The sequence below is a fragment of the Lissotriton helveticus genome, chromosome 4_2, assembly GCF_964261635.1.
Source record: "Lissotriton helveticus chromosome 4_2, aLisHel1.1, whole genome shotgun sequence".
In the NCBI taxonomy this organism is placed as follows: Eukaryota; Metazoa; Chordata; class Amphibia; order Caudata; family Salamandridae; genus Lissotriton; species Lissotriton helveticus.
This window is the reverse complement of record NC_136064.1, coordinates 115,848,019-115,873,764: the sequence shown is the minus strand read 5'-3', so window position 1 is coordinate 115,873,764 and position 25,746 is coordinate 115,848,019. Positions and strand designations below refer to the sequence as shown.

The window sequence follows — 25,746 nt, the reverse complement described above, 5'->3', positions numbered from 1 at the left end:
CCGTCCTTTATATAAAAAACAATGTCAGGATCTCGCATCCTTTTTCAATGAAAAAATTGAAAAAATTATCCTTAACATCAATTCCACCTCCGATGACATTGACCAACAGGAAGTCACCCCCGCGAAATCAGAAAATATGAACATCCTAGAATAATGGCCCCCTATAACTGTGGACTCTTTAAAATCCTCCCTCAACACCATCTCATCAGGCTCCCCTCGGGACCCAGTGCCCGTCAGCGTTCTGAAACAGATCGATACCACATCCCTGACTATTATAGCAAATACCTTAAACTCTTCCCTCCAACTTTCCACAGTTCCATCACTCTGGAAACATGCGATGGTAAATCCACTTTTGAAAAAACCTTCAGCAGACCCCACAATACTGACCAATTACCGGCCTATATCTCTGCTCCCGGCCTTTTCGAAACTCTTGGAAAGGCACATACACTCTGCCCTCACCTTCTTCACCGAGGAAAACGATCTCCTCCATCCGACACAATTTGGCTTCAGAGCCGGATTTTCCACGGAGACCGCCCTGCTGGGTGTGACCGAAAATATCAGGAGACTCTTGGATAATGGTCAAACGGTCGCACTCATTCTATTAGATCTGAGTGCGGCCTTCGATACCATCTCCCATGGTAAACTCCTGGCCACACTCGAGAGGAACGGTATCCGTGGCGAGGCGTTGAAATGGATCAAGTCATTTCTTACAGAAAGGACTTTCCAGATAAAATCTACCCTTGCCTGCTCTGACATTTTCAATGCCCCACATGGAGTACCTCAGGGCTCCATTCTGAGCCTGTTGTTCTTCAACCTTTATCTCAGAGACCTAGCGGATCTAGCCGACAGCGTAGGACTCACCCTCATGACCTACGCTGATGACTCCCAAATTATTTTTTCATTGTCCGACTCAAAACCCTCAGCTCCCTCTCTTCTTAAACACGGTCTCCATAAAATCTTCAGCTGGATGTCCACCAACCAGCTAAAACTGAACGGTGATAAAACCGAAATTCTCCTGTTAGGAAAAAATAAAGAGCTTTGGAACTCCTCTCATTGGCCCTCCGAATTGGGAAATCTTCCCACTCCGGCAACCCAAGTAAGAAACCTGGGAGTCATCATTGATGATGCACTATCAATGAAACAGCAGGCAAACAAAGTAGCAGGTCTCTGCTTCACCATCTTAAAGTTGCTGAAAAAAATCATATGGATGCTGGCCCGTGCCACCCAAAAGACCGTAGTCAACGCACTGATTACATCGCGCCTTGACTACGGCAATATCCTCTACCTGAGCTCAAACCAGGCAGTCATTAAACGGCTACAGATGGTTCAAAACTCAGCCGCGAGACTCCTGTGCAAAATACCAAAAACCGCCAGGGTGTCAAAACATCTAAATTATCTGCATTGGCTCAGGGTAGAGAACCGTATCAGCTTTAAGGCCCTGAGCTATATGTTCAGGATAAAATCAAAAACAGCACCAAACTACCTGCAATCTTTAGCCACTCCCTATCTACCAGCGAGAAATCTGCGCTCGCAAACAGCAGCAAACTTCACGGTCCCCAGGTTCAGACTGACAAGAATGGGAGGAAGATCCTTCGCTGTCAAAGGGCCCATTCTGTGGAACTCACTCCCTCCACACATACGTAAAGAAGAAATCTACGGCAGGTTCAGAAAGAGCATAAAAACCTGGCTCTTCCAGAAACAGCTATGCTAAACCAGATCACCATATGGCTTCGCTCATCCACATGTCATAGGCGCCGGGAAACCCTTTTTGGGTAGCTGAGCGCCATATAAGTGCAAAAAATAAATAAAAATAAATAAATTGGGACAGTAGAGACGCTCCGCGAGAGCTGTAAAAACTTTTTGATAGTACCTGCACTTCCCAGCAGAGCTGCAAGAGCATTGCATCATTACTAACATTTCTCAGCAATTCTGCATGACCTTTGCAACACTACTCACACTTCTCAGCAGTTCTTCAGGACCTTTGTGCCAAAAGTTCTGAGCAGTTCTGCACAACTGCTGCAGCAGCGATGACATTTCTCAGCAGTTCCGCAAGAACTTTTAGCAGTGCTGGCACTTACAAGCAGTTCTTAAAGATCTTTGTGGCAGTACTGGCACTTCTCAGCAGTTTTGCAAGAACTTTGTGGCAGTACTGGCACTTCTCAGCAGGTCTGCAATACCTGTGTGTCAGTACTGACGTTTCACAGCAGTTCTGCACGACCGTTGCAGCAGTACTGACACTTCTCAGCAGGTCTGCAAGACCTTTGTGGCAGTACTGACACTTCTCGGCAGATCTGCAAGACCTTTGTGGCAGTACTGGCACTTCTCAGCAGGTCTGCAAGACCATTGTGGCAGTACTGGCACTTCTCAGCAGGTCTGCACGACTATTGTGGCAGTACTGGCACTTCTCATCAGATCTGCAAGACCTTTGTGGCAGTACTGGCCCTTCTCAGCAGATCTGCAAGACCTTTGTGGCAATACTGGCACTTCTCAGCAGGTCTGCAAGACCTTTGCGGCAGTACTGGCACTTCTCAGCAGGTCTGCAAGACCTTTGTGGCAGTACTGGTACTTCTCAGCAGGTCTGCAAGGCCTTTGTGGCAGTACTGGCACTTCTCAGCAGGTCTGCAAGACCATTGTGGCAGTACTGGCACTTCTCAGCAGATCTGCAAGACCTTTGTGGCAGTACTGGCACTTCTCAGCAGGTCTGCACGACTATTGTGGCAGTACTGGCACTTCTCAGCAGGTCTGCAAGACCATTGTGGCAGTACTGGCACTTCTCAGCAGGTCTGCAAGACCATTGTGGCAGTACTGGCACTTCTCAGCAGGTCTGCCAGACCTGTGTAGCAGTATTGACCGGCGTCACCGGCACCTGGAGGCGTGGTTCCCTTAGTGGCATCTAGGGCGGGAGCTGGTCAGTTTTCTCTTTTCTGTAGGTGGACGGAAGTAAGGGAGCCGGGCCCTGCTGACGTCATACAAGGGTGCAAGGGCGCAAGTGGTCCCTCACACTCCACAGCATCTATAAAAGTGGCAGGAGAGGTCGGGAAACCCTCTTTGTCCCTTCCAACAGCTCCTGAGGCGGCAGACCAGCGGCAAATTTTCCACCGCCTCTCCCTAAGGCTGAGAACAGGACACGAGGCGCCTACCTTGGGGCAAATGCTGGTTAGTAGGCTGCTTCTCAGCTTCAGGGGTTAGGGGGGGCCTCATAGCGTTGTTTTATTTTGGTGCTAGGGTTGTGAATATGGTACTGATGCTTGTGGGGGTTGTTCTGCAATTTCTTTGCATGGCAACGTTGTCGAGGTTTGTAATCCAGGGCATTAGGGTATTGAATAGCCCAGATGCCCCGGGTTAAGTGCATTGCGTGCACATGACTACAGGTCACCTCGTGGTATGGTGGGATCCTGAACTGGTGTTTTTTAACTGAGGCCTGGCAATAAGCGATTGAGTATACACGATGCCTTGGGATGTTTGGCGCATGCACCTGGCCTCATTTGCGTACGTTAATGTCGGGATAAGGTAAAGGGTGGCTCTAGGGTAGGAAATATCTCAGGTATCCTGATACTCATGTCACAGCGGCTTGGAACCTCGGGGATTTTAAGAGGTAGTCCACAAACTAAGGGAGGCTAGGCGGCCCGGGGAAACGAGGAGCAAACTTCCAGGGTCCGGTGATTTATTTCCGGGTGCTTGGGTTGTGTTCAGGGCTAGGTGCGGCGTGCAGCAGATGTGGCCTTTAACTCACCCAGCGTGATATTGATGATAGGGGGTGGCAACATGCATGTGGCCCCAGACCGGCAAAGGGGGGGAATTGGAGTAAGTGAATAGGGGTTTGAGCCTGCGGTGGGCTGAATACCTGATCAACACGTCATGTTTTATAGTTTATGGGTACCGTAGAGAGCGAAGACAGGGAGGGGGAGCAGGGATTGCCATTTTGTGCGCTCTACCAACATACCTCTTCGAGCGCGTTGGTGGAGGCTGCTGAGGTAATTACAAATAGGGAGGAGCATGGGGGAGGGGGCTACCATGAGCATAGCCATGGATACGTTTGAGGATTGTGTCCTTGAATAACTTATTCACTACTGGGGAGTAATTTAGTGTTATTACGAGGGGGCGGGGTTTAACTCTCCTCATAATCTGGCAACATTCTCGTCAAGTAGAATTTATTTAAAGTTTTCTGCCCTGTATTATCAATCGTATTAATGCTGGTTTTCTCTCTTCTGGTCTATGTTTGTGGGAGGCTTGGGGGGGGCAGGAGCACGGTTCATATGCTGGCTGCACCAAATTGGAGCACGAAAAGGATCTGGAATGAATTGCCGATGGCGGAATTGAGGCCTCCATTTCAATTCCTGGTGTCGGCTCAACACCAGGGGCCTCATTTATGAGGCCGTGCGTCACTTTTACGCCGCCGGTGCGTCACTTTTTGTGACGCACCAGCAGCGTAAAAAATGTGCCTTGTTGCACCATATTTAGAAAGTGACGCATCTAGGTAGATGCGTCACTTTGTAAAACCCTGCGCTACATTATACCTACGCCAGGTATAATGGATGCAGGGGGGCGTTCTGACGCAAGACAGGGTCATAGAAGTGACGCAGTGAAATCTATAAGATTTCACTGCGCAACTTCTAGGACACAAATGCGTCAATTTCTTACGCCTGCTTCATGGCAGGCGTAAGACTGACGCAGGCCCTTTCACTTGGGGCTTGCCCCATGTGAAAGGACGCATTGCTGGAGTTGTGTCACTTTTGTGACACACTCCAGCCATGCGTCACTTTTGCGCCATACAGATAAGTCAGAAATACTGACGTATCTGTAACTCTTTGCGCCATGATGCGTCATACTGTAAACATGACGCATCATTGGTGTCGCAAGGAGGGCGCAGTGAAAAGTGACGCATCGCTGTTTTCACGCAGCGATGCGTCACTTTTCATAAATGAGGCCCCAGGTGGTTAGTATATGACATGCAGGCGGGCGGTGGTTTTGCCTTATTTTCCGAATATGGGGGGTCAATGATTTTTGGGCCTGGACAGTACTTTTACTTGCAGATATTTTGAGAAATCACACGGATGAAAGAAAGAGAACATGTTGAGAGGTATCAGTTGTGCTGATAAATCATGATATTTTGGCAACACTAAGTAGTCGAGTAGGACCGTTGCTGGGCTTGGAATTCGATTGTTTGGCGTTTGATTGTCACTGTTCTAGTCGGACTCCATGTCAAAGAAAAGGAGCAACCATAGTCAGCAGGATTCCCCAGCTGTTGTCCTCCAAGGGCAGTGGTTTATTTCTCTGTGGCATTGCCAGGGTAAATGTAACCCGTCCCCCCCTCTATTTTAGCCTTGGATGGCCGGGATATCCTGTTGCGCATGCGCCTGGATAAGAGAACTGTGAAATAACTCAATGGCAGAAGAGACCGCAGTCCTGTCGCACACACTTATGCTTCAGGGTCGGTCCTTTGCTCTTTATCGCACCAAGAATAGTGAGCTGGTGTTTCCTGTCCTCGCCGTAGGAGGGACTTCCACCTGCGTCATTAAGTGACACAGCATTGATTAGAGGCTTAGGTAACATATTGGTGAGCCCAAGCGACGAAGTCATGAGTTAGAAGAACTATCTCAAAACAATGACAGCTGTTGTTGTCGAACAGCCCCCTTGTGTGAATACATCCTGACTTCACACTGCTGTGTGTCTGCACATTCAGCACAAACACTGCAAGTTGTAAATGTATTGCTGGAGGTCGAGCGTGTGTGTAGACCCACTGTAGCTGGGTTTCATATGGGTGGACTATATCCTCCTTAATTACCAGGACAGCCTGGCCTTACTTTGGACTACGGGGTGCAGTCCGTTAAATTGAGGGAATGGAACGGTGAACAACCTTTACAACGCAACTTTTACCACGCAGTGCCTTTACGACGCAACTTTTACAACGCAAACCATTACAACGCATTGCGCTGGGGGGGCGCTCTAGGATAGGGAATAGGTTTAATGTACTATCCAACACCTTCCCTACTATCCACGGGGACTGGAGTTGGATTAGTAAATTAAACTATTCACTATCCAGCGCCCAAAAGCATTATGCGTTGTAAAGGTATTCGTTGTAAATACCGCGTTGTAAAGGCATGCGATGTAAAAGCATGCGTTGTAATGTCATACATCCGAATGGAACAGACCAAACGCATGGGTTCGAGGCATCTGCCACTGGTTTCTTGACCCTCGAATGGGCGGTTTGAATCAGGCCTTATACGATTCAATTTGGCTCAGGCGAAATTAGCTCATGGAGGCCACCGCCAAGTAGGTTGAGCTATAGGGGATGCCACCACATGCTGATTATATTTACTTTTTCACCAATTGATGGGTGTCTGAACAGCTGGCTGCCCACTTCAGTCTGCACTATATTGGCAAGAAAGGCGTGCAGTGGACCTGAACTTTATCATCGCCTTTTTTTAGTTAGTAATGGGGAGAGGGTAGGAGCTAATAGCCAAGGTGGCCGGCCGGGACGATGGTGCACCAGAGTAGAGTCTGGGGGGAGGCGCAATCATCTGGAGGTTCTGGGCAAATCCCGTAATCTCCTTGGGCCTCATTTATGAGGCCTTGCGTCAGTTTTGTGCTTCCGATGCGTCACTTTTTGTGACGCATCAGCGGCGTAAAACATGCCTCCTGTTGCGCACTATTTACAAAGTGACGCATCTAAGTAGATGCGTCACTTTGTAAACCTCTGCGCTACATTATACCTGCGTCAGGTATAATGTATGCAGGGGGGGCGTTCTCCCGCAAAAAGCCTCGTAGCAGTGACGCAGTCAAATCTATGAGGTTTCACTGCATCACTTCTAGGACGCCGTTGCGTCAAAATCTTGTGCCTGCCTCACAGCAGGTGTAAGACTGACGCAGGCCCTTTCACATGGGGCTTGCCCCATGTGAAAGGACGCATTGCTGGAGTTGCGTCACTTTTGTGACACACTCCAGCAATGCGTCACTTTTGCGCTTACAGATACGTCAGAAATACTGACGTATCTGTAACTCCTTGCGACATGATGCGTCATACATTAAATATGACGCTACAGGTATGCCGCAAGGAGGGCGCACTGAGAAGTGACGTATCGCTGCTTTCACGCAGCGATGCGTCATTTCTCATAAATGAGGCCCCTTGTGCCTAAGGATGAGTTTTTCTGTTGGTAATGCAACTGGTGCTTACCTGAAGCCCCCAGATACTGTCAGTTTGGGTTCACACTATGTAACGCTGAGGAATAAGGGTGTTGGGGGGCAAACGGGCCCCAGCACGTCCTTCTCTGGGAACCAAGGGTTTCACCTATATGGACATAAGGTGGTAGCTAGTTTTCTCTTTAGGGAGGACAGCAGCAACAAAGAGCTTAGATCCATGTAGGCCCCAGGGGGTACTTTCACGCTCGAGGATGTCACTAAGCTCCTAACAGAACTTGGTTGCTCCTGTTCAGGGCCTAAATTCATGTCCTGTTACATAGTGTACGCTGTGGAAATTATCTAAGTGGTGGCTATTTAATGTCCTCAAACATATTCATAGTGATAGCTGGCAAAGTTCAAAGTGCAAAGTAACAGTGCTATTTCTAAGTTGTTCATCAATTTTAAACGCGGTCTGACAATTGCAGAAGCTACAATATTGTCACCAGTGAGAGGGATGAGATTGGGAAGCAGCCTTATGTGGGACACGTGGATCATCTAGATTGGTGTGCTGGGTAAAAAACACACAGTCGGTCTCCTTGACTCACAGACAGATAGTGATATCAGGGTCAACGATCCCAGCCACGAGCCTTTAGAGCATTATAAGGTAATTGCAAATCGGTGGGATTATGTTCTTAATTAATTGGGTAGCATGAAATTCACATGTTTTGGCCCAGTTGCCAAATCTTTTCTCCTAAGGCAGAAGATGTGATTTAAATATCAATTTCCAGTGGCGCAATTATGAAAGGGTATCTGACACAGTAAGCAGTGTTCCATACACAATAAAATATAAACACCTATAGCAGGTGGCAGCACATCCATAGTATTATTTATTGGTGCTTAAGGGCAACCCTGGGCGTAGTTCGTGTAGTAGCGCTACCCGTAGCTACGCGAAGTGCACTTCGCACTATGCAAGCAATGTGTAGCTATGCGAACTGTGTAGTGCACTGGGCAAAATGCTGTTTGCACTGATTACTCAGTGCCAGATGCTTGTCCACACTGTGCAATCAGTGCAAACCGCATCTTGCACAGTGCAAGCGGTCCTTTTCTGCCACTCGAGTAGATTTGTACTCGAGCGGCAGGTTTCTCAACGCGGTCTGGTAGTTTCTCATCGCGAGCGGTCGCAAGCATACGCGACCACTCGCAGTGAGAAACCTGACCTCCCCACATTGAGTATCTCACCGGGAGGTTTATTGTCCATGCTTGTGATCGGCAACTTGATGTTGCTGTTCGCGAACGAGGAAAAAGTCTCACCGGGATGTTATTTTGCTCCCTCCCAGACGCCAACTTGACCTTGAGGACCGCGAGCAGGTAAAAATTGCCCGCTATGCTATGCTACACATTTTTGTACTGTGCTAGGTGCAATTCGCATAGCACGTAGTTGCGCAAACTACGCGAGCGTAGTGTAGTCCTACGCCAAGGCCTACTTAAGGGTCTCATCCCTGGGAGGGGCAGTGCAAGCTATGTCTTAACAAATCTCGGGGATCGCTTCTACCTGAGGCATGATACCTTCTCAGATAAGCAGGGCCTGCCATTTTTTAGTGCCTTGTAAACGGGCAAACTGTTCAATCGGCATGGTACTCTGAGCTAAGCAGCGTGTGAATTAAAATGCATATTTGGTGAAGAAATATAATGTAATGTGTATACTTGTAAAGCGCACTGTTGCCAGCCGGCGTCCTGGCGCTGTATACCGCTGGGGAACCCATCCTGGCTTTCCCTGTGGGATGGTCCCTGCTGGGAATCCCCAAGGTGGAGCCAGGCATCCCCGGCATTGATGGGGCCGTTGTGGAGATTAGGCAAGCTAATTCCCAGAGTTGCCGAGTGGGAACCCTGGTTAGAGTAGGCACCGAGGCGAGAAAAATCGAGTCCGCTGACCCTGGTCCACGACTCTGCGCGTCGGGAATCGAACCCTGGTCCCGGGCTGACTTCTGCTTCCGGGTCTGCCGCCTCTAACCAGTGAGCCACACCACTCCACATATATATATATATACATGGCACGTGATCTGATGTATAATTCACCACTATGTTGTGACTCTCAGACCCGCACACCCCTCGCCCCCCCTTTGCTGGTGTGCTCAGACTTCTTGGATGCAGCACCATAAGATGGTGATATCACCCGGGACTGTGGGGTAGCCTCTCTTTTTCATGGATCAGGCCTGAGTCGGTGGGCAACAGGCTATGGGGGGGGCATATGGTTCAGGGTGGCAAACACGCAGAATAGAATATCAATGTGATCTGCATGGAAATCAGGGGGGCACTGAACATCTTTTCATTCATGTCAATGGCAGGGAGGTGCACCGTGATATGATGGCAGCAGCATGACTACAAGAAGGTGGATCAGAAATTGACTAGGGTACGGCGTTCTGCGGCACCGAGCACGGCGAGTACACTTGGTAGAACATTGGGCTGCCAACACACTCTTTTCCCGGTTTGTATGGGTAAGGCAACCTGAATTTACATATAGCAGGAGGGGATTTAGCAGGCCTCCAAGCACACGGTTACAAGGCCTGTAAAAGCTAGTCCACTCCGCAAATTGGCCAGGGGCCCCCAGTTTACTAAAGGCTTTACCTGCTTAGAATATTGCATGGCACTCCTTGTTGAGTCCCTATCAGTTCCTCTAATATTGACATCTATGGGCAGGGCGCTAGTCAAATAAATTTGTGGATCTCATATGGAGCATGGTTTATACCAACAATATTCAAGTGCCACCGAGTGAGGGGCATGAACACAGGGGTTGGATCCTCACTTCACATGGTCAGGCATAACTTGATCCAGATAACCAATATGGAATGATATTTATTTATTTAGGAATTTTATAAAGCGCTAGTTACGCTCACCGGCGTGTCCCTGCGCTGAATTGCTAAAAATGAGAAGAGTGAGGGAGTAGAACTAGGGTAGTGCTAGGCGGAACAGGTATGTTTTGAGGGCTCTGCGGAACATAGTCTCGGAGGGTTCGAGACGAAGTTCAATCGGCAGTGAGTTCCAGTGCTTGGCTGCAAGAAAATGGAACGATCTTCCACCCATCCGGGCCCTGCGTATTTTAGGAACCTTGACAAGGCCAGTGTCCGAAGATCTAAGCGTACGTTCTGGTCTGTAGGGGGTAATAAGACCGTTGAGAGGAATGGGTGCCCTGCCTCCTAGAATCCGGTGGCACACACATAGGGCTTTAAATTTGATCCTTTGACAGACTGGTAACCAGTGGAGAGATTTTAAGGCTGCTTTGGAGGAAGTGCGTCTCGGAAGCCTTAACACCAGCCTGGCCGCTGCATTCTGCAGCACCTGGAGACGATTGATGTTACTGACTGTACTACCCAGGTACAGCAGATTTGCATAATCTAGTCTAGAGGTAACCAAGGCATGTACGAGGGTCTGTCTGTCTCCAACAGGGAGCATATCAAGGACCTTACGTAGGGTTTTAAGTACTCCAAAACACATACCCACAACCCGGTTGATTTGAGGCGTGAATGATAGCTCAGAGTCAAATACAACCCCTAGATTTTTGGCCTGTTGTACAGGCCTAGGTGTAGGGCCCAAGCAATTAGGCCGCCATGCTGAAGACCACACAGACAGGCCACTCCCTACCACAAGCACCTCAGTCTTGGAGCCGTTCAACTTCAGGCAGTTGTTAGACATCCAGGAGGCAAGCTCCTGCATGCAGGCACTGAAGTTGGCGGCTGCGGTGTCGGGCGCCCGTGATAGGGAGATAGCCAGCTGCGTGTCGTCAGCATAGGATACGAGTTGGATATCGTATTTCTCTACAATCACTGCTATAGGAGATGCATATAGGTTAAACAAGGTGGGTCTAAGAGCAGAGCCCTGGGGAACTCCTTGATCGAGATGGAATTGATTGGAGTAGCATTCACCTTGTCTGACCTGGAAGGCTCTTTCCATCATAAAAGATTGTAGCCATCTAAGTGCCTCCCTTTGATTCCTCCCTTGTTGAGACACTGTAGCAAGATGGAATGTGCTACAGTGTCAAAGGCGGCACTTAGGTCAAGCAGGATGAGTGCCATAGTTTGACCCTCATCAACTCCTTGCCTGACAATCTCGGTGGCCAAAAGCAGTGCAGACTCTGTAGAGTGGCAGGGTCGGAATCCGAATTTGCCAGAGAGACCGAATCAGTCTAGCAGAGGGCTTGAACGGTTTATGACAAGCCATTTTAGGGCCCATTGGAGTGGGGTCGGGTGGTCAAGCCTTAAGTGGAGGGAGGGAGAGGGAGAGAGCACCAGTGACCTCCTAGCCCTGTGGCGGTGTCCCGAGCAAGAAAATGGAGTGGGTTCTTTTTTTGCGTGGACTGTCTGACCCTGGAACAGGGCGAGCATTTAATGGGGGCTCTGGGCTGGCAGGAGGGGGTATTGACCTGCTGGTGGTCCTGGACTCTCCTGCCCTAACTGAGATGCCTTGGTGTGTATTGAGATGCTGGGGGGTATCCGGTGTTCAGGAACCCCTTGGGGGCAACGCGTTAAGCTGTGCCCTGGTGGTAAGTACCTCCGAGATGGAGGACCGGAAAGTTATTGCTGATAAAACTGTGCAAGTTGGGGCCTGCTGGCACAGCAAGCATAGAGTGATTGATTCATGAGTGTAGTGCGTGTCTTGATATCCTAATGACTAAGGCCATGTCTGGAATGTAAATACAATCTGTTGCTAGAATGAGCCTACCTCTTCGGGGCTACAATATCTGTGGATGGTTTATCTATGCCTGAATAAAAATGATCCAGTGTGTCGACAATGAACACATTAAACAATAATACTTAAAGGTGTAATAAAAGACTAGCCATGATGACCAAATATCTGCCTGATGCCTCTCTGTGGTGCCAGATGATGGGGAGGTTAAGTTGTTATCTCAATGGGGTGATTTGCACGATGTATGCACACTATGACCGGCGCCACCCGCCCCTAGGGTTGTGGCACCCTTAGTGGCATCTCAGGCAGGAGCCAGTCTGTTTTCTCTTTTCTGTAGGTGGACGTAAGTCAGGGGGCCGGGCCCTGCTGATATCATACAAGGGCGCAAGTGGTTCCTCACAAGCCACAGCAACTATAAAAGCGGCAGGAGAGGTCAGGAAACCCACTTTGTCCCTTTCAACAGCTCCCAATTTCAACAGCTGCAAATTTCCAACCCCCCATCCCTAAAGCTAAGGACAGGACTGGCAGTGTCCCGGAAAATAAAATGGAGTGGACTCTGTTTCTGCATTGTTGTTAGATCTGGGGGTCTCTAGTTGGCAATGGTATTCACCTTTGTCGATATTGGGACCCTTACTTCTAAGCTGCTTAAGGTAGTTGTGTGCACCTGGTAGGGATCTCCCAGCGCGGCTACACGCTCTTTTACTGTCCGTTTTTAACATTATTTTTTAATAGGGTGTTTACTTGCGTCATTTTAAAATATACCTTCTGGGCTATTATTGCTATTCTGCACTGCTGAGGGGACGAGGCCGGTGTTTCTGCCAGAGAATTAGTAGATCGGCGGGGTGCATCCGTGCGAGCGGACCCGCCATCTTGGTGGTAGTGGGGGCGGACGCTCTAGTGATTGCAGCCACTTGCAGCCACTCGCTCGCTCAGGGCTACTTAACACGGGATTGCGCCAGGGTGCAGTGGATGCGCCCGCGCGCCAAAGGCAAGCCAAAGGCAAGCACGTCTGCGCCCGTCCGTGCCATGGCCACGCTCAGCGCCAGCGGTGCTTCTATGGTGAATCCGGGCCCCAAAAAATACTCTAGGGAGCGCCTCCTTCAAATTGGTGACTCTTACGCCGATAAAGGTACCCTTGATCTTTCAGTCTCGGCAACTCCTCTCGGAGATTTCCTCAACAAAGGGCTGCTGATGTGCGGACTCCTTAATGTGAGGTCACTCCCTAAACACAATGTAGAAATTCAGTTGCTCGTACAACTTCACGAGCTTGATGTATAATTTATGACTGAAACGTGGACCAGCACCGACTGTGTGGTCGATTTGGGGTGGGCATGCCCACCGGGGTACAAAATCCATCATCAACCCAGGTCTCATGGGAGGGGGGGGGGGGAAAGTTGGAGTCATTTACAGAGACTCCTGGAAGATTGTACATTTTAATATTGATGTGATTACCGGCCTAGAACTACTCGGTGTGACCATAAAAAATGAACTGGGTCTGATCTGCACAGGGATTGTATGCTATAGGCCTCCTGGGGCCTTTAGTGCCCAGCAACAACAGTTATTGCTTGAATCCTTTACCAACTTGGCGGCCACCCACCATAAATTAATCATCCTGGGGGACTTTAACCTGTGGTTTAATGGTCCTCTCGACCCTGGTCTTTATAATCTGCTTCACTCTTGTGAAGGTCTTGGTCTTTACCAGCAGGTCTCTAAGGCTACACACAAAGCCGGTCATCTCCTTGATCTAGTGATCTCCGAACCCCACCTTCTTCAGATGGGTGAGGTCCTTCCTATGGACTGGACGGATCATTTTTTGGTGAAATTCTGTGTCAAATTTAAGTCTCGTCAAACCCTAGTACCGCATCCAATGACGGATTATGCTAGCAGAAACTGGAAGGCGCTCGCACACATGAGGAGCGGCGGTCCTGTGTTTAAAATCATGGAAAGCTTTTCCCCTGATAATACTGTTGAGGAGAATTATGCCTCACTGTGTCTAAAGATCAGTTCGATCCTGAACACCTGCGACCCTCTTAAAAAGCATAGAGGTAAAGGAAAAGCGTCTGCCCCATGGTTTAATGACGTGTTAAAAGACCTGAAACTTGGATGTAAACAGGCAGAGAGGAGATGGAGGCATGGCTACAAGGAGACAGAGAAGCTGCTGTGGAAACATAACATTGAGGAGTACATACATGTGATTAAAAAGACCAAAGCTGACTACTTCACCTCCATTATTTGCAATGCCTCAAATAGTGCTAGGAGTATTTTTAATATCTTAAACAGTCTTACCAGCCCTGATTGCTCCAAGAATGAAATAGTTCCCTCTCAAGACCTCTGTGAAAATTTGGCTAGTTTCTTACAAGAAAAGATCCAATTGATTATTAATGATCTTGCGGGTGGCCAGCTGGCCGCCGGGAACCCCGTACCTAAGGCCAGGCACCCAGGAATCTCTACTAGGGAGAAGTCAGAGGGTATGGATAATGACTTGGGGTGGCAGGATGCTGAAATCCTATCTGAGTTTAGACCACTCTCAACGGAGGATTTTAATCGCATGGCACATGGTATTACATCCGGCTCCACCTTGGATCCGGTGCCACATAAGATCTGGAAGGAGTATGAGGAGGAACTCCTCCCTACCCTTCGGCTGATTTGTAATCAGTTGCTGGTGAGTGGAATAGTGCCCAGACAATGGAAACAAGCCCTAGTGTCCCCGCTACTGAAGAAGTCGTCTTTAGATCCGGAATGTTCTAAAAATGATAGGCCTATCTCCCTATCGCCATTCCCATCTAAAATTGTGGAACATGCTGTTGCCATCACACTTTCCGAGCACCTTGAACAACACAACTGCCTGGAAGAGGCTCAGTTCGGCTTCCGACCGGCACATGGGAGGGAGACTGCCCTGGTGGCCGTCATGGATGAGCTTCGAAGGTGGGCAAACAGGGGTTAGGCAGTTGCGTTGATTGTGCTTGACCTGTCTGCCGCCTTTGATACGGTAAATCACGGGATTCTGCTGGAGAGACTTAGCGAGGCTGGAGTGAGAGGCTGTGCTTTACGCTGGTTCCGCTCCTTCCTGCACGATAGACATCAGGCAGTGTCCCTCCCTCCCTTCCAATCCGCCTTTTCTAATGTGCGGTATGGTGTGCCTCAAGGATCGGCAGTTAGCCCTATTCTTTTTAACATTTATTTAAAACCTTTGATTGCGGTCATAAAATCTCACGACATAGACACCGTGAACTATGCCGATGATACTCAGATGATCCTCTCCTTTGAGGGAGAGGATTCAACATCTGTGGAGTTTTTCCATGATTGCCTGCAGAATACGGCTCGACGACTCCGGGCCAAATCCCTAAAATTCAATGCTGGCAAGACTGAGTTGATTGTGTGTGCTGCGAAATAAATCCCCGGCCTCTTCCTGACAACTTCTGGCCCCCGGGGTTTTATAACACTGTGCAGCCAATAAAAACTGCTCGTAACCTAGGTATTATGTTTGACTGCAAGCTTTCCCTGGAAGCCCAGGTTACAAAAACAACAGCCACCTGTTTTGCAATCCTCAGGTCCTTCCGCAAAATGTTTCCTCTTCTACCTTTTCAGGCACGAGCCACAGTGGTGAGGTGTACAACTCTCAGTAGGCTTGACTCCTGTAATGCTCTTCTCCTAGATTCCCCTAATTTCCTCCTGGACAAGCTACAAAGGATCCAATCAGCGGCTGCCAGGTTGGTGCTAGGTCTGTCCAGAAGGTCCTCTGCCTCTGCTGCCTTGGCAAAACTTCACTGGCTCCCCCTGAGACAGAGAGTGTACATTAAATCGCTCTGCCTGGTTTTTAAAGTCCTTCATGGGGGTGGACCGGTGACTCTGCGCAAAAAATTCGACTGGTACACTCCATCGAGACTGCTATGCTCGTCCTTGGCCAGACTGGTGAAGGTGCCAAGCTTTAAGAAAGTCAGGTCAGGAGGTAGATCCTTTGGAGTGGCAGCAGCCAGATTGTGGAACAAACTCCCCTGGGAGATTAGGCAAGTCAGAGAACTCCTCCCTTTTAGGAGACGTGTTAAAACCTGGCTGTTTCCCTAAGAATTAGACGGCTGCCTCGGCCCGACTCACTCCTACCTTTTATGCTGCTCAGCGCCAGGATACCTGCAAGGTGACAGTGCGCTTAACCAGTTGAATAAATAAAAAATAAATAAGTCAGGATAAGGGGATTACACTCCTTAATAACTCCTGCTCACCCCCTTGGTAGCTTGGCACAAGCAGACAGGCTTATCTCGGAGGCAGTGTGTTAAGCATTTATAAATATACCCAGTAATCCAGTGAAAACAGTACGGATAGACACAACACAGGTTTTATAAAAATAGGTATTCTTTATATAGACTTAAACACAAGACCACAAACGACAAAAATCCACACTACCATACTAAAAGTTGACTTAAAGATGATTAAAGTTGCTTAGTTCAAGTTGATGGTAAATGTGACGAAGTTCTCAACAAAGTACCTGGATGTGTAAAGCAAAGTAAACAAAAGACTCGCAAAAGGGGAGATGCGTCGGTTCCGTGATCCGGGGGAGATGATGCGTCCGGCCTCAATGCTTACGCAGAGTAGGGGATGCGTTGTGATCCTTACCAGTGCGGAGGTGATGCGTAGATTCTCGGCCTGCGGGCCTGTTGCGGTGCGCAAGATGCCGCCTTGATGCGATGCAATGATCTGGTTGCGATGCGAGAAGATGGCTCCCTTGATGCGGCGATGCGATGACGATGCGATGATGCCCTGGCAGCCTTGCGACGACTCGGTTTTTTGGAGCCGCGACAGGCCCTGCGACACACTTCTCTGGTGATGCAATGGCAACTCTCACGATGGTATCATGCTTCTCCGGTGATGCGACAGCAGGCAGCTTCGTTGAACACACACTTCCAGGGAGATGCGGCGAAGGCCCGCTTCTCCGGCGATACAGCGATTTCAGCTGCGGCGGCGACACGCTACTTCTCATTTCGCGCTTTCAGCTCCCAGCGCCACGCAAGTGTCTGGAGTCAGAATTCCCAGCAAGGAAATTCAGCGGGGAGCTTGTTTTTTTTCCTTGGCAGAAAGGTTTCTTGCCCAGAAGTGATCTCATTTCTTGGGATCAGGGTCCCAATATTTATACCCTAAAATCCTTTGTTCTCTGAAGGCAGAGAGGCCTCTGCGTAGTCCAAACCAGTTCCTGAGCACTTTTTTTACATGACTTTCTTCTTCCTTTCACTGTGCAGGGTAGAGATATCAGCCACCCCAGAGGAGGTGGAGCCAGCACATGGGAGGGAAGATACAGCTCTGGAGCACTGTGGAGAAGTATGGCTCATTGGTTAGAGCGGCTGACCCTGATGCAGATCTGGTTGCGATGCGAGAAGATGGTGCTCTTGATGCGGCGATGCGATGACGATGATGCCCTGGGAGCCTTGCGACGACTCTGTTTTTTGGAGCCACGACAGGCCCTGCGACACACTTCTCCGCTGATGCAATGGCAACTCTCACGATGGTGTCACGCTTCTCCGGTGATGCAACAGCAGACAGCTTCGTTAAACAAACGCTTCCAGGGAGATGCAGCGAAGGCTCGCTTCTCCGGGGATACAATGATTTCAGCTGCGGCGGCAACACGCTTCTTCTCAATTCTTCGCGCTTCCTGATTCCAGCGCCACGCAAGTGTCTGGAGTCAGAATTCCCAGGAAGGAAATTCAGCGGGTAGCTGGAGGTGAAGTCTTTTGTCCCTGAGACTTCAGCAGGAAGCAAGCCCAGTTCAAGCCCTTGGAGAATATTCTGTAAATTATGAAAGTCCTTAAAACGTTCCTTCTCCTTTCCCTTGTCAATGAAGCAACCACTGCAGGCCAACCCATCAAACAGCACACTGGCAGAGAGGCAGTGCAAACTCCTGCAGCTTCCTTGGTTCTTTTCCTTGGCAGAAAGGTTTCTTGTCCAGAAGTGATCTCATTTCTTGGGATCAGGGTCCCAATATATATACCCCAAAATCCTTTGTTCCCTGAAGGCAGAGAGCCCTCTGCGTAGTCCAAACCAGTTCCTGAGCACTTTGTTTACATGACTTTCTTCTTCCTTTCACTGTGCAGGATAGAGATATCAGCCACTCCAGAGGAGGTGGAGCCAGCACATGGGAGGGAAGATACAGCTATGGAGCACTGTGGAGAAGTGTGGCTCAATGGTTAGAGCGGCAGACCCTGATGCAGAGGTCTAGCCTGGGACCAGGGTTCAATTTCCACCTCGGCGGGTCTTGGGCTCAATTTCCTCGGACCTGATAATTCTCGCCTCGGTGCTTATTCTAATCATGCGTCCCACTCTGCAACTCTGGGCAATAGCTTGCTTAATCTCCACAATGGCCTCAACAATGCTAGGATGCTTGGCTTCACCTTGGGGGTGCCCAGGAGTTGGGCACCTCACAGGGAAAAGCCAGGAAGGGTTCCACAGCGGTATGCGTAAATAAGAATATAAAAATCTAACTGCCCATTCTGGCCTATGAGAACAGGTAGCCTTCAATAGTGAAATAGGAAATTGGCTGTAATTCACTATTAGAACATGCTACATATACCAGAGAATGTCCTACCGTTTACTTACAATACACCCTGCCCTTGGGCCTACCATAGGGGTGTCTAATATAAAGCAAAGGGAAGGTTTAGGGGCTGGCAAGTGGGTGCACTTGGCCAAGTCAACATGGCAGTACCAGACTGAACACAGGCCTTGCAATGGCAGGCCTGAGACACACTTTATAAGCTGCTTCTGAGGGTGCCATAACCAGTGCTGCAAGCACACCAGCAACATTTTATTGACAAGCCCTGGGCACACATGGTGCACTGTACTAGGGGCTGATACATAAATCAAATAACCCAATCATGGAATAACCAATTAGTGCAATAAACATAGGGAGCACTTGCACTGTGACACTGATTAGCAAATGACCCCCCAAAAGGATGCATTAAAAGCACTCAAGCTAGAGTTGGTAGAATTGTTGGATGCTAGGCTTAAATAAAGGTGGGAAGTAAGCAAGGTGGCCAACTTTGAATATGGGTTTTAGCCTGGAAGACTAATGTCGTAATGTCTAAGATTGGTTCTGGGGATCTGAAATATCATCTTTTGATATCGGCATCAGAGGTTCTGGTGGCGAACCAGACTTGTCTTTCTTGTCTTTGGAAGTGGACGGTTTCTGCTCCGAAACTGACTTTTGTTTCAAACTGGAGGATTTGGGCTCTGAACCAAATTTGTCTTTTGAGGCAAAATGTTTCGAGTCCGAAAACAATCTGTCCCAGGGAATTTGGGACTCATGACACCCTGTCCTGCTGGAATGTCTTCTGACTCCAACTCGATCTCAAGGTTGGAATCTGATTCTCGGACTGAAAAGGTCTCTTCTTCTGCAGCTGCTGCCTCTTCCTGTTCAGATTCTTCTCTGAAGATATCTGGGGTCTCATTTATGAGGCTGTGCATCACTTTTGCGCCACCGGCGCGTCACTTTTTGTGACGCACCAGTGGCGTAAAAAATGCGCCTTGTTGCGCCATATTTAGAAAGTGACGCATCTAGGTAGATGCGTCACTTTGTAAACCCCTGCGCCACATTATACCTGCGCCAAGTATAATGTATGCAAGGGGGCGTATTGACGCAAGTAAGGGTCGTAGAAGTGACGCAGTGAAATCTATAAGATTTCACTGCGCCACTTCTAGGATGCAAATGCATCAATATCTTACACCTGCCTCACAGCAGGCGTAAGACTGACGCAGGCCCTTTCACATGGGGCTTGCCCCATGTGAAAGGAAGCCTTGCTGGAGTTGCGTCACTTTTGTGACACACTCCAGCAATGCGTCACTTTTGCGCCATACCAATAAGTCAGAAATACTGACGTATCGGTAACCCCTTGCGCAATGATGCGTCATACTGTAAATATGACGCATCATTGGTGTCGCAAGGACGGCGCAATGAAAAGTGACGCATCGCTGTTTTCACGCAGCGATGCGTCACTTTTCATAAATGAGGCCCCAAGAGTCTATTGAGTACCTAGGTACTGCATTTTTCATCATCGAGCCCAATGATCTGGAGGAGTCTTTTTCAACTTGAACATACGACAGGCCTCGCAGTCTTCTTCCTTGTGCTCCGGTGATAAGCACAAGTTGCAGACATGGGGTAGATCAGTGCGAGGGTACTTGGAGTGCCACCGAGGACAGACCTGCAAATGAATCCCGTCCATCAGCAGAGTAGTGGATCGATACGGCTAGGCCTGAAGGCCACCCACAAACTGTTCGACTGAAGATGAGGAAGACTCATTCACACACTTACACCTAAAAGAGTGAGCCAGGTGTAAGTAGAATAGAATGGGTTTTGGCTAAGGCTCCCAAGGCTCACTCACACAATTATAGTAGGTGTTTCCCAAGTGTCAATGGAGAGTTAGATCAAAAGGAGTGAGCCAGTGGTGAGTAGAAGGGATGTGGCTCTGAATGTGGCTCCCAAGGCTCACTTGGACTATGGGCTATGTCATAATATGTTATGACATATTGGCTTATATAGCACACAAATCAACCAAAAGCGTAGCTAAGAGCGTGGGCAGGTGTTCAGGTATGTAGGTGTGTTGTCCCGAAGGTGCTTGTTTGAAGAGGCAGGTCCTCAGCTTCTTGTGGGACTCAACAAGTGACCAGTCATACTATCATTGAAAATTTCTAGTAATCTGATTAATAAAAAATGGACTCTAGATCGTGTGATTGTGTTAGATCAGGATGTAAATACTAGTTTAATGACTGATACAATAAATTACTTTCAGATTAACTTGGAGTCAGCACCCATTGAAATAGTCTGGGATGCTTATAAGGCATTCTTCAGAGGTAGGAGAACTACTATTCAAATTACTAGACAAAAGAAATACAAGGCAGTAATAGGAAATATTGAATTCAAAATCCAGAAATTAGAGAAGGAATCTACCCCCCAAATGGATGCATTACAAGCACTCAAGCTAGAGTTGGTAGAATTGTTGGATGCTAGGCTTAAATAAGGTGGGAAGTAAGCAAGTTGGCCAACTTTGAATGTGGGTTTTAGCCTGGAAGACTAAAAATGATCGGGCTAAAGCCAATATAAAAGAAATAGTCTGTGAAAACACCGGGAAACTATGTAAAACCTCACAAGACATCGAAGAAGTTTTCCAAACCCATTTTAATACGGTGCATCGAGAGGATTTAACAGCACAGGCTCAAAGTATAGAAGCATGGTTTGAAAATATTCCTTTTAAAGAAATAACTAATGTAAAATCCGATAATCTTATTAGACCAATAAGTCAAATTGAAATTAAAACAGCAATAGATTCAGGGAAAAGAGGGAAGGCAGCGGGACCCGATGGTCTTCCAGCAGAATTGTACAAAAATCTAGGAGAGGTTCTAATCCCGGTGATGGCTAGTTTATTTTCTCATATTTTCAAAAAAGAGGGGAGATTGCTGCCTTCTTAAAATGAGGCATTGGTAGCACTATTATTGAAACCATCCAAATCGCCCCTACAGTGTGATTCATATAGGCCGATCTCTCTACTGAATTTGGATTATAAAATGTTTACTAAAATTTTAGTGGAGAGATTGAATGGTTTCATAACTGATTTAATAGATGAAGATCATAGGGATTTGTGAGAGGTAGATGCATTCAAGATGTAACATATATTTTAATTGGGGCCTTAGACATGGCAACTTTATACAAAACTCCGATGGCCATTATCACGCTTGACTCTACTAAAGCGTTTGACCGGGTTAACTGGTCCTATTTAAATTTTATTCTAAACAAACATAACTTAGGCAAATGTTTCTGTCGGGCAATCTAGTTAATTTACCATACTCCAATAGCAAGGATATTAATAAATAATAACCTCTCTTCTCCAATACCAATTCAAAGGGGGGCCACACAGGGATGCCCTCTCTCACCTTTGCTTTTTAATTTATATATTGAACCTCATGCCGAGAAGATTAGAAGACATGACCTCAAATTCCTTTTTAAATGCAAAAATTGGGAAAGAAAGTATCCCTATATGCAGACGATATGTTAATTTTTTCCTCTGACTTAGAAACGACCATCCCCTGTATATACAGTTTGGAAGGTTCTCGGGTTACGAGATAAATCAGTCTAAAACTGAATGCATGGCATGGAATACTGTTGTGCGGCCTATTAATTATGCATTAAAAAAGAAATAAGATATTTGGGTATCAGGATCACTCAAAACATCAAGGACTTAACTGATATTACCTTACACAGAGCTGACAAAGAACTCTCTGAATCTTTAAATACCTGGCCATACTTACCTTTGACACTAATTGGTAGGGTGAACCTGGTCAAAATGATGCTTTTCCCAAAATGTATTTTTCTTTTTCAAAACATACCTCTAGCATTTAAAGAAGCTGGATTGAAGAAAATTCAGGAATTTTTTTTTTATTTATTTGGGCTTATTTATAAAAAGTTATGACGTAGAAAGAAGAAGGGAGGCTTATGTGCACCGGATTTGATATACTATGCATGGGTATTCTTATTAAAAACAGGGAAAATGATTATGTGGGAACCGAATAGCTCTTATATTGGCAAAATATTGAAAACAATGTTGCAAGATGTAAAAGGTGGAGACCAAGCCTTCTTATATAAATTTGGAGATCCACACTTTTTTAAGAAGGTTCATTTAAAGATTTTAAAAGATTTGGCTAGTACTTAGTATAAAATCAGGAAACTTTTGAAGATAAGTTACTTTAGTGCAATGGCTCCAATATGGGACACACCAGGATCTCCTGAAAGGACTAAAGACCACTTAAAGTAGCAGGGTTCAGTTCATGGGGCCAACTTATTCCAGAAGGCAGTTTACTACCATTGGAAGCTCTTAAGGAAATAACAAATAACCAACTTTCAAAATTCAAATATATACAAATAAAAAGCTGGTCTCAGTCAAGTGGTATTACAGTTGGCAACACAAATGAGATGGAGTGAACCTTAAGAATGAAGCAACGGAACAAGAAAGAAGTGGCAAAATTAGACTGGATTTGGATTGAATTGGCAGATGAAGATGTTATCCTTCCAACACAACTGTGGCGAGAATGCTTGCCGGGCTCCAGCACAGAAACGTTAAAGCAAGTATATTTTGATCTATTATATTCTACTGTACGTGCTGCCAATTTTAGAAGAACCCATATTTTCTGTCTCCACAGAGTGTATTGGTCACCCTGCAAGCTATCCAAGTTTGAGAAGGGCACAGTTCCCTGCTGCCCTAAGTGCAAGCTGGACAAAGCAGATGATGAGCACATGTTTATAAGTTTCGCAGTGTTAAATCTTTTTTGGAGTTCAGTTATTAGAGGTATGACAGAAATATTTGGATTTGAAATAGAGGTGAGCATTTTGTTTATATTTTTTGGTTTACTTTCAAATTATGAGATACTAGCACTGGATAAAAATAAGTTGTGTTGCTATCTTAATATATTAGCTTGGAGAGAAATTTGTAAATATTGGATTAAATCTGTACCTCCTACTTTCTCAGAATGGGTAAATTCAATTAAATATGTAGCCAAATTGGACATAGCTGGGATGACAAGTAGGAGTGGAAAAAAGAAACAGTTTTGGACACCATGTATGACCTGGCTGGATAATTTATAATATAGAGAATCATGTCCAATGATTAAGCCTCTACATGGAAATACGTTACTACTCAGGTTAGTTCTGATGGCCACCCAGTTAGTAGAGGGGGACAGATTGAGTCTGAGTAGCTCTGTGTAAAGTGCTTCCCATTCAAACCAGAGTGTTCACAGTGGTGAAAATTTGTTGGGGGGCCACAGTGGATATCGATTAGGTGTTGAATATCTCTGGAATTGTTAATGGCGTATGAGGACAAAATAAAAAAAATAAAAAAGAAGTGAAGAGATGGCTCTGAGTATTAAGGGAGGCCTTTCCAGATCATGGGTGTGATGTAGCAGAATGAGCGACCTCCAGTTTTGATTTTACAGATGTGGGAAATGTGTGCAAGTAAGAGTGAGGCAGAGTGTAGGTGTCTGGTGATTTGGTGGAAGTGTATGCAACTCTTCACGTATTCTGACCCTGAGTTGTGTAGGGCTTTGTATGCGTGCGTGAGAAGATTGAATTGGCTACGCTTGGGGACGGGGAGCCAGTGAGGATTCTTGAGGTGCAGTGTGATGTGGGTGCAGCATAGGAGGTTCAGTATTAGTCTAGCAGCGGTGTTCTTAACGATCCAGAGTCTTTGTAGGAGTGTTTCGGAGTTTCTGGAGTAGAGAGTGATGCTGTAGTCCAGCCTGCTGGTGACAAGTCTCCATGTGAGGGTCCATCTGGTATAGTGAGGCAACCATTTGAAGATCTTTTGTAGCATGCTCAGGATGTAAAAGCAGGAGGTGCATAATGTGTTGACTTGAGCCGTCATGTTGAGCTTGTCTATAATGATCCCTGGATTTCTAACGTGGTGTGAGAGTGTTGGTCCTAGGTCTGATGGCCACCAGGTGGAGTCCTACGGGGAGGTGTTTTTGCCAAAGACTGGGTACTTCTGTCTTCTCAGAGTTGAGCTGCAGGCAGTTGGTCTGCATCCAATCTGCTACTACGGTCATGCAGTTGGTGAAGTTAGGTCTGGTGATGATTGTCTTGTCCATCAGGGACAGCATGAGTTGAGTGCCATTGGTGTAGGAGATTACAGTGAAGTCTTGTGATAGGATGATGTTGGCAAGCTGTGCTATGTACATTTAGAAAAGGGCGGGGCAGAGGGAGGATCGCTGTGGGACTGTGGATATCGATTTCTTGTTCTCTGATGTCAAGGGTTACAGCCTGACCCTTTGGGTTCATGCCATGAGAAAGGTACCGACCCATTTAATAGATGATCCTTGTATAACAATCGATTGGAGTCTTCTGATGAGGGTGTTCTGGGAGACAGTGTTGAAGGCTGCTGAGTGGTCAAACAGTATGAGTACCGATGTTTCTCTTAGGTCCAGGATGATTCGAATGTCGGCGGTGGTCGGGATGAGTGATGTGTCAGGGCTGTGTTGCCTTCTGAATCAAGATTGAGTGTTGTCTAGAAGACGGTGAAGGTCAAGGTGAGTATGAGTTGCTTGTTGGTGGCATTTTCAATTACTTTGGCTGCCTATGGGAGCACAGAGATAGGTCAAAAGGTACTCAGTGGATGTGTGTCGTGAGTAGGACATTGATTTCTGCAAGCTTCCATTCATCTGGGAAAGTGGTGGACCTGATGGAGATGTTGATGAGGTGGGTTAGGTTGGCGCTGAATGGTGGTGTTCCTCCGTTGTAGATGTGGTGGAGCCATTGGTCCGCTGAGCCCCATGAACGGATGGTCTGCATTATTGCCGCTGTCTGGTTTCTGGTGAGAGTTATCCTTTCTGTAAGGTGGGTTTCTTGGTTGGTGGTGGGTGGGATAGCAACGAGTTCTCTGGGGTTGAATTGATGTCCAAAGATGTTGTAGAAAGGTACCTAGGTGTATGTACAAGAGGTGTGGCTCTGAGTGTGGCTGTCAAGGCTCACTCTCACACTTAGATCAGAAGGAGTGAGCTAGGAGTGAGTAGAAGAGAAGTGGCTCTGAATGTGGCACACAAAGCTCACTCACACACTGACACCAGAAGGAGTGAGCCAGGTGAGTAGAACAGATGTGACTCTGAGTAAATCACCCAAGGCTCCCTCACACATGTAGATCAGAATGAATGACATGACACATGCAGGAATGAATATGAGGAAGTGAGGCGAGGGCATTCTGTCAATGGGACCATCACAGACTAACACTCGGAGGGGGGGTTCGACTCCCTAGCACATGTAAAATTCAATTTTCCATAAAAAATAAGTCAGCACACATATTTCAACAGATCATATTAGTGTCTTCATTCTTTTATACATGTTAGTGGAATCTTCATATGCAGTTTTGTAAGCCATATCGACAGCCAACACATGTTTTGTTGCCTCAGTTTATATACACATGCAACTTTTTC

At 47.2% G+C, this 25,746-nt stretch overlaps 1 protein-coding gene across 1 annotated transcript in view; it reads right to left on the bottom strand.

The window, feature by feature from the left end:
* Window positions 1–25,746, bottom strand: part of LOC144752249 (uncharacterized) — a 124,477-nt gene that overhangs the window by 5,381 nt on the left and 93,350 nt on the right. The window lies entirely within an intron of this gene.